This window comes from Neophocaena asiaeorientalis, unplaced genomic scaffold (genome assembly GCF_003031525.2).
Source record: "Neophocaena asiaeorientalis asiaeorientalis breed wild unplaced genomic scaffold, Neophocaena_asiaeorientalis_V1.1 scaffold571, whole genome shotgun sequence".
NCBI lineage: Eukaryota > Metazoa > Chordata > Mammalia > Artiodactyla > Phocoenidae > Neophocaena > Neophocaena asiaeorientalis.
Window position 1 is genome coordinate 797,391 of NW_020175669.1, and position 9,575 is coordinate 806,965.

Below are 9,575 nucleotides of genomic sequence, written 5' to 3' on the forward strand. Positions count from 1 at the left end.
AAGGGCAAGGGGGGAGAGAGGGGAGACTGGGGGTAATTGGAAAGTTCTATCTTACAGAAAGTTAACCAAAAAAGCTTTTTTCCCCCCTAATCTATATTTCAGCCTTTTTCCTGAAACACTTTGAGAAATCATGTATTTCCATATCAGGGTGGGTTAGTGAACGTGGTCACTGCTCCCTTCTTAATTTCTTCAAGAAGTGGAATCTTCCTCTCTGCCCCTGGAGCACTGAGTTTGAGTCCGGTAGCCCTAAGCAAAGGTGGTTTATTGTCGTCTTTTGTATCCATCCTTATTTCTCTGCACCTTATGAATATAAGACCTCTACATGTCTTATATTCAGGTACCAAAAGCAGGATGTTGTGGCCCTGCCGTTTGGGCCACAAGGATATTTGTTCTTGTACCGTCGTACTTAACGCCTCTGTTGCCTTTGAATGGGAAAGTCAAGTATACATTCTGCTTCTAAGAGATTTAATTGGGCCAAGAATAGACAGCTTATTCATGCTACAAAAATGCCTTAAGTGCCAACTATGTGCCAGGCACTGTTTCAGGTAGAGCCGCTACATCGTATTCTACATTTCATGCTACGTAAAGGGTGCCCCCTAGAGTTGTACAATGTCTTCACCCAGGTTCTAGATGCTTGGGGCACAAAACTAAACAGGAATGGCCAAATCCCTTGCTTTTGTGGAGCTTACAACTCAATGTGCAGAGACAGACAATCCATTTCACAAATATAAGGAAAATATAGAGTAAGTCATACGGTAATAAATGCTGTGGGGGAAATAAAGCCAGGAAAGGGGATGAGAGTGGTGGTGTAGGGGGTGCTTTCAAAGAGAGTATTCCTAGAAGTTTTCGCTGAGAGGGTAGTATTTGAGCAAAGACCTGAAGGATGAAGGATCAGGCTCTGTGGGTCTCTGGAGTAAGAGTGGCTCAGGGAGAGGGAACAGCCCTGCAGCTGGAGCGCGTCAAGTGTGGCTGAAGTAGAGAGCGAGGGGAGGGCAGCAGGAGAGGAGGCCTGGCAGGTCCTGGGGACCATGTTCATTGTGTAAGGCCAAGTGGAAGTGGAGCTTAATGCAGAGAAGCAACAAGGCTCTCGGACTGGTTATTGGGACAGAAAGAGGTATCGAGCCGCCTCAGTCCTTCAAGCACTGAATGTACATGTTAAGGATGTTCAAGGGGTGCATGGCCAGGTGGCGAGTATGTAAGGAGACAACCAAGAAGGTCCATGCAGCCTGTTCTTGAGCAAGGAAGGCATCCTTCTTATTAGAGCGGGAGGAGAATTTGGAGAGCCATCTTCTTGCTGCTGCCTTCAGTTCGCGAGTGGGAGCTCGGAAAACCACAGAGGAGGACAGACTTGCCAAAGGCCACACTGGGATCATTGGCAAAACCGGGTCTAGAACCTAGGACCCTTGGAGCACAGTGATCTTTCTTCCATCACTTTCAGCCTCCACCCCCTGAATTGGACCATAAAATTATATCTGGTCAGCCTCCTCACAGGATCATTGTCGGGAGTCAACGAAACCTACACTGAGATGAAGTGGTGGGTACCACTGGGATGTCAGTCATGTCTTGGTGTGCCCAGAGGCGTTGGGCAGGGAACACGGGCTCCTCTTTCTCTTTGGAGACAAAGAGAATGTAAGCAGGAGGAAGTAAGGGGCAAAAACATGGAAGGGGTGATAACATAATGCTTGATGGGGATCTTGGTCACCCAATCAAGCCAAAGAAAATTTAGCGTGAGTCCCACGGAGAAAAGAGCTACAGCAAAAGAGGGAGGAATGGGTTTCCAGAGGGACTTGATGAAACATAGTCCATGACCAGCACAGTCTGCGACCCAAGCAACACAGATGTGGGTGGAGAGAGGACAGAAGGAAGACCTCCTACATGGAGCCCAGTCATGTTTCAGCCTCTGAAGGGTGGCCAATGGAGGAGCTTTGCAGACCTGGCCCTACTCACTGATGTGAAATCCCCAGTGTCTGCCGTGAGCAGAAGGGCAGGAGAGGAAGACTCTCCCACAGGCTGCATATGGTCACCACAGCCAAATGGCTGGCTCAGGAGCTGCTTGATAAATTACATCCTGGGGACCTCCACACAGGATCAGGGAGTCCTGCAGGATGGGGCAGGAGCCAATGAAACATGAGGTCTGACCACCACAGAAACCCCATCTAGGTTTACAGGCTGGAGAGAACTTGAACAGAGTTGGAATATGCTTGTCTGGCACACAATAGGTGCTCAGTTAATCATCTTCTTGAACCCAGCACTCATGGAACTTCCAAAGCAGGGCCCCAGACCAAAGCCCATTCAGTTGCTGTGACTAAGAGTAAATTCCACAGAAAGATTACTTGGTGAACAGGAGGATTATAAATCTCTGGATGGCCCTGTCTGGTCAAGAATGACCCCCACTATGAACCCTGAGGCAGTTGCCAAGATTGGAATTTGCATGTGTTTGGTGTGTGTGTGTGTGTGTGTGAGTGTGTGTGTGTGTGTGTGTGTTTGTGTACCTGCCAAGCTTACATGACTAGTAGTTAGGGGTGGGGGGATTGGAAAGAAAAGGTCAGGAAGAGAGAAAGACAGTGGGTCAGCAGGAGCAGAGCAGAGAGCCTCGAAGTCTAGACTGAATCAGAGGCCTGAGGTCCACCCACCCACTGGGAAGGCCACATCTAGGCCTCAGAGGCAAGTCTGGCTTGAGCTGGAAAGGAAATAAAAGGAAGCTGGGGACCCATTTGGTCTCAGGCCAGGCAGCTAATTGTTTCTGACATGGGCCAGAGTTCTGCCAATAATTGCTGGGCTCATCCTCACATTTGAAGTGAAAAAAAGGAGGGGGTTTTACTAACATCTATTCCAGATTTCTTTTTTGCTTTCAGGCGGACCTTGGTCCCATTATCTTGGAGCATTTGACTTTAGTGACGGGAGCTGGATGGGCTTAATGGTGAAGCAGCTCATAGGGATCCCCCTGGAGCCATCCCTGCTCCCTCAGTCTTCAAAGGGCCCCTGGGCCCCTCTGCCCCTCTGGACAGGCAGGAAGAGGAACTGCTCTGCAGCCAGGACTCTCACCCATGCTCCAGCCCCCAACCTGGAACCCCCAGCCCAGTGCCTCTTGCACATCCTGTCTAGTCTTTAAAAATCACCTTAACATGTTGTCATCATCACCTCTCTTCCAGTCTCCCACATTCCTCCAAGAGTCTCGGGGCTAATTCTCAAATTGCCATCTTGGTGCCTGGGGATGTGACAGAGCAGAAGGACTCAGGGATTAAGCAGTATCCACTGTGCCTCTTACTGGCTGGAGATGGCCATTGAGAAGTTAGTTACTTTCAGTGAATCTCAGTTTTCTGAACCTCAAGTCAGATGTGACAGTAACCATCTCTCAGTGATGCATATGGAGCCCAGCACAGTGTCTGGAACATAGTACATGCTTAATAAATTCAGCCCCTCCCCCCACGAGGGCAGAGAGTTTCATCTGTTTTATTCACTGATGCAATCCCAGCACCTAGATTGATGCCAGGCACAGGGCAGTAGCTCAGTAAACATTTCTGAAAGGGATGAAGGGACTGGGGAGAAATTCTAACCAGCCGAAATAGAAGCTACGCCATTCAGCTTCTCTCACTAAACTTACCCTAGTGCTCCCTTCCTATCCAGAAAGCCAGCCTCCTCAAACATTACTGCATTTCCCTCCTTCCCTTCAGAGCAGCCTCCTGCACACAGCATCCTTGCTCTCTTCCTCTCCCTGCACGCTCACCTGCCTTGAGGTACATGGGATTGTCCTCCTTTTACATATGAGGAGATGGAGACCTAGAGTGGGGAACTGCACGTTCAGTGAGTAGAGAAGCTGGGATTTGAACCCAGTTCATCCCGGCTCTGGTGCTTCTGTTTTCCATCCCTGTCCTGTCCTCCTGTCCTTCCGCTCCTCAAACCACTGCCCAGGATCTGCTGGTCCCAAGCTTGATGCCCTTAGCCCACCACAGGGAGGCAGCTGCCCCTGCCTGATCACCCCTCTCGAAGTCCTCTCTGCCCTCAGTTCCCAGGGCTCAGGGTGTCCAGTGTAGGGTTTCAGGGGAATTTCTATCATAATTAGTCACATCTCTTTTCTCCCTCAGAGTTAGAGTCAATTAAGAAATAGGACGCGAGTCAGGCAGCTGGTGTGATAGTTTGAAAGTTCAGTAAATTCTCACTCCCCTCCGGTTCCCTGAACAGATTTCCATGGTCCACTGAGGCTGGGCTTGGCCAAATGACTGGCTTTGGCGGGTGGAATGTTTGCAAATGTGATACAAGAAGAGGCCTTTGTGTGCTGAGCAGTTTGGCTGGGCTCTTGCACATCTGCCACCACCGTGGCTCTAGCCCAGGTGGTCCACTGGCCCTGGAGGAAGGAAAGATACAGGGAGCAGACCTGAACCCAACCCACAGCCTTGGGGCTGACCCCGACTATACTGACCAACACCCAGATGTCCCACAAACACAGGAGCAAGAAGAGAGTGCAGTTTGAAACCGCTAAGCTACAGGGTTTGTAGCTTTATTATAGTGACAAATAAATAAAAGATCCAGATGGAGATCCAGAAACCAGATTCCTGACTGTTAAGGCTGCCATCCTCCCCACGGCCACAGCAGTCTCCGGCCACCCTCGTCACTCGTTGACTGTGCCCAGGGAGGGGGCACAGAGCCAAACACACCCAACCTGCATCCGGCAGCCTTGACCAGAGAAATAGAGATGTGGTGCAACTGGATCCTCGGTAAGTGGAGGCTCAAGACCCCTCCTGTTTCCACATTTGTTACTGAAAGTCTCTATGAAACGTCACCGTCTACTTAGGTGACTGAGAGCTGCCCAGGCCGCAGAGGGAGTGAATGTCAGGATGGGGGTCGGGCTGTGGTGGGATGTGCCGGCCCCGGCCCCTCTTTCTAGTTACTGCTCTTTGGGGAGATGCTGCTTGCTTTCAACTGACTCCTGGATCTCAACTTGATTTGTGATCATTCAGCTTTCAACAGAGAGGTAAGCATGGAGAAAAAAAAGCAAAGCACACTGAGGTTTCCTGCAAAAGCAAGAAAAAGACCCCTCTTGTACGTCAGTGAGCTGTGGTGAAGTGGTCAAGGGCTTCCAGTTTCTCAGGGGTGCCCTCTCTGACCCAGGCAGGTCTTCCAGCCTGGTAGCTTTGCTCTCCTCCACAATGTGGAGATAGTGATGGCTCCCTGCCCGCCCACAGAGCTGTGGTGACAGAAAGTGAATGACAGAAAGCAAGATGTGGACACACTTGGAAAGTCATCACACCTTGCAGATACAAAACAGTAAAACAGTTCTCACCTCTGGCAACCTTGGTCTCACTTTAAAAGTCAACAAGTTTGGGCTTCCCTGGTGGCACAGTGGTTGGGAGTCTGCCAACCACTGCAGGGGTTGGCAGGGGACACGGGTTCGTGCCCCGGTCTGGGAGGATCCTGCATGCCGCGGAGCGGCTGGGCCCGTGAGCCATGACCGCTGAGCCTGTGAGTCCGGAGCCTGTTCTCCGTAGCGGGAGAGGCCACAGCAGTGAGAGGCCCGCGTACCGCAAAAAAGTCAACAAGTTTAAATAAAATGTCACTAAATTGTATTTCTTTGACAAGAATGCCTATTCTGGTCCTTGTTCTTCCTAAAAGAACTGGCCTTTCTATTTTTGCCAAGTTCAAAAGACCACAGGCTTAAGAGACAGAGAAATGTGGGTCCAAATCCTGCTTCAAGTACTAATAAGCTGCATGACTGTGGGCAAGTCAGTTAAATGTCATATAGCCTGAATTTCCTCATCTGTAAAATGGGTACAATAGTAAATGTTCCTTCAGATTGCTGTGAAGGTCAAAGCAGACATTGGTATCAAAAGTACTTTATGATTTGGAAGTGACGTGTAGGTGACAGGTGTCATTATTATTATTTTTCAAGCATTTGTCAAAACCTATGATATATAAAGGTCCTATGCTCCATCCTCATCAGGATCAGGCAGTTTGGGGGCAACTTCTACTATTTACCCAGTAATCTCTGCTCTCCCTCTTTAAGGGCACCTTTTACAGACAAGAAGTTCGACATCTCTCCTTGGTAGCTAGGACTGAAGAAAGAAGAAAGTGGCCAGAGACAGTGAGGGGTGGAAGGAACTGCAGCCGCTGAGGTGCCTGCAACATCACCTGGTTTTCCAGAAACTCCCAACTATGCTGGGTCTCCTCAGGGACCAGCAAGACGAGGTGTAGAAATTGCTACTGGGTAATAGTCATAGCCATAAAAATAACACTGTGAAAAATCCACATTGTGAATAACAAGGAGAAGTTAATGCAAAGACTCATTGCCCCTCGTTAGCGAAAACTTGGGCGCAACTTTTCCAGGCTCCCGGGAAGGCTTTGGAGAACGCTGCTTCCACCCAGAAGCACTTCATCATTTATATGAATGAAAATGAGTGCAAACAGATTGTCGGGATGTCTGTTAACATCACCTCTTTTTTCTTGCAAGGAATCCCCTCCATAATTACATTTTGCCTGTCAGTTCATAAATTTTTCTTATTACAAACTGGCCGTTATTGATGGCTTTTTAAAAGTACAAAAACTGAGCCCAAAGCAGTAGATCTCTCGGTAAATTCAAAACATACTCTCTTTGGTCCCAATCACTGGTGAGGAGTGAGGGGGAAATTCTCCTCGTTCGTTGTGAGCAGAAGCAGGCCTGACATACGTTTCGGTTTAGAGACTTGGCTTTGAGGGATGCATGTTTTAAGCCACAGTGAAAATAATAAATAAAGGATAAACTTATTTGGCAAATGCTGACACTCTGCAAGCCAGCATCCTGCCATTGTTCTTTAGCTGGGTCACGCCGCGCAAAGGCTTCTATTTGGGTTCCTGGCATTTATGACCAAATGTCATGATGAGCAAAGGGAGGAAGGCGGTGGGGGACACGGGCGGGATAATAAAGACTTGCAGTCAGAGTTTTTAAGTAACCAGTAGATCGTGTTCAAATCCTTTTAAAATGAGGTTCTGTGGTTCTATATTTAGACCTATCTGGTTAAAACGTGAAAGAGCCAAATTTCAAGTGATTTCTGCCTTCTGGGGAGAGAATGGGTGTTCCTCATTGTTCACAGTCTGAGAGAAGTTTCTAGAACTTTTACTGGTCACAAGTAAGGGACCATATCAACGGTGGGGGCAGGAGGGCAGGAGAGTGGACATCCAGGGGAGCTTCCCCACCCCTCCAGCCCAGCCCCCTGAACACGCAGAAAGCAAAGCAGGCTGGCAGCCCCCTAACCCAACTCCCTTACGCTGCAACTGTGCAAAATGGGTGGGGAGGAAGCGCAAATGCAAACCTGGACGTGTGTGATCCATTCCTGATTGGAGCTGGATGGAACCAAGTAGTCAAAGCAAGACACAACATGGTCTAGGTCAGGCTGCCAGGCTTGGACTGCTCACTCGCTAGACGCAGGCAGCAGCTACTGATCTGGCCGAGAAACAATGCCCCTTTCAGCTCTCAGTATCTGTTCTTAATATCAAGATGCAAAACCGGGGTCCCCATCAGTGAGGAAGCAGAGTCCGGGCCAGGAGAGCAATTACACCTTAGCCAATCAAGAGAACAGAATGGGAGATATAAAAACATTTTTCAAGTGGAAATAATTCAAGGGGCTTCTAAATATCTTAACAGCGTACTTGGCCACACTTGGGATTAGGGAGCAGTATTTTATGTTGGGCAGCAGGGCCTTTGTTTTGTGTGCGTGTGTTTTTCTCGTTAGCCAGGGATCTGAAGAGAGGACTGCGTTCTGTCAGAGTGTGGCACGGACCCCTCCAGCCCCCGGCAGGGCACGGCAGCACCAGCATTTGGCAAGAAGACAGGGGAGTCGGTGATGAAACAGACCTAGTCCCGTGTCGTGTCTTGACAGCTTCGAAGCCTACCCCGCCCACGCTCATGGGTTCCCCGAGCCTCACCAGGCTTGGTTTATGGGAGAGGGCTGCCCTCAGAGCAAAACCCAGGAGACAGGCAGAAGGTCCAGAACACACAGGCTTTGGCCGTGGCCCCCAGAGCAGGGTGAGACTGGAACTGGGTCACCCTCTGTTTTCTGTCAGCTCCCAGATAAGATGAGAAAAGGTCGGCTCTGCTGGGAGGAGCCAGTAATCCCAGCAGAATCCCTCAGTCGGCCCTAAGGTTGGCCTCCGGGCAATAAATCTGCATCCTGTGAGAAGCAGCCCTGCTCTGCCCGGCCTCAGGGCGCCCCACTTGAGTTCTGAGACAATTCTCTGTGCTGGGCACTGGGGCCAGAGAGGAACAAGCTAGGGCTGGAGAGAGGCTGGGAGGAAAGAGACCATGATGATGGCAAAAATAATGAAGAGGAGAGAACATTTATAAGGCTCACCTTGAGAACTTTACAATCACTCCTTTAATCCTCTACCCTGTGAGATTGGTATTACCATCATCTGCAATTTACAGATAATGAAACAAAGGCTCAGAGAAGTTAAGTAACTTGCCCAAGGTCACACAGGCCGAGTCAGATTTTTTTTTTTTTTTTTTTGCAGTACTCAGGCCTCTCACTGTTGTGGCCTCTCCCGTTGCAGAGCACAGGCTCCAGACGCGCAGGCTCAGCAGCCACGGCTCACGGGTCCAGCCGCTCCGCGGCATGTGGGATCTTCCCAGACCGGGGCACGAACCCATGTCCCCTGCATCGGCAGGCAGACTCTCAACCACTGCGCCACCAGGGAAGCCCCCGAGTCAGATTTGAACCCAAAACATCTAGCTCCAGGTTCCGTGTTCCTAACCACTTTGCACCTAAAGGAACTGAAGAGAAGACTTCCTGAAGGAAGCTTTGAAAGGCCAGGCGGACATGTCCTGTGGCACAAGCCCATCTGTTAACACTTGGGGTCTACACAGGGGAAGAAAAATACCTTGACTCTGGCTCAGAGTCCAGAGGATGAGAACGGGTTACTCAGAGTGTGGTCCCTGGACGGCAGCACCAGCCTCATCTGGGAGTTCCACGAAACAGAATCTAATTTTTAACAAGCCCCCAGTTGACTCCCAGGCACTCGCAAGTTTAGGGGGCCCTGACACAGAACATAAGAGCTAGGCAGCCCTTTCGGTCCTTGCCCGCAAGGGATCAAGGTCATGAGGAAAGGAGTGCTGGGTGTGCTGCCACCATTTCTTCCGCCTTCAGTTTCTGCGTCTTTTGCAGGGCTTCCAACAGCCCTATGCTGGGACAAAGCATCTGGAGGTTCACAACCTCTGTGGTCTGTAGGAGTCACTGTGAGGAGGGTCCAGGGAAGAATTCACCAATTTCAGTGGAAAACAAGTGGCAGTTACTAGCTATGATGACTTTGTACTTAGGGTCTGGATATGCTGCACCTTTCTATATAGTAAGACACCAACTGCTTAAAAAATAATCCTTGAGACAGATACAAAGAGGAGCGTTTTAAGATGTGCAGTCTCTGGGCTTCCCTGGTGGCGCAGTGGTTGAGAGTCCGCTTGCCGATGCAGGGGACACGGGTTCGTGCCCCAGTCCAGGAAGATCCCACATGCCGCGGAACGGCTCGGCCCGTGAGCCATGGCCACTGAGCCTGCGCGTCTGGAGCCTGTGCTCTGCAACAGGAGAGGCCACAACAGCGAGAAGCCCGAGTAT

General features: G+C 50.0%; 1 pseudogene; it reads left to right on the top strand.

Moving 5' to 3' along the window:
- The first annotated feature begins 9,147 nt into the window (after positions 1-9,147).
- LOC112390612 (cytochrome c oxidase subunit 7C, mitochondrial pseudogene) lies at positions 9,148-9,339 on the top strand (annotated as a pseudogene).
- Positions 9,340-9,575: the final 236 nt, after the last annotated feature.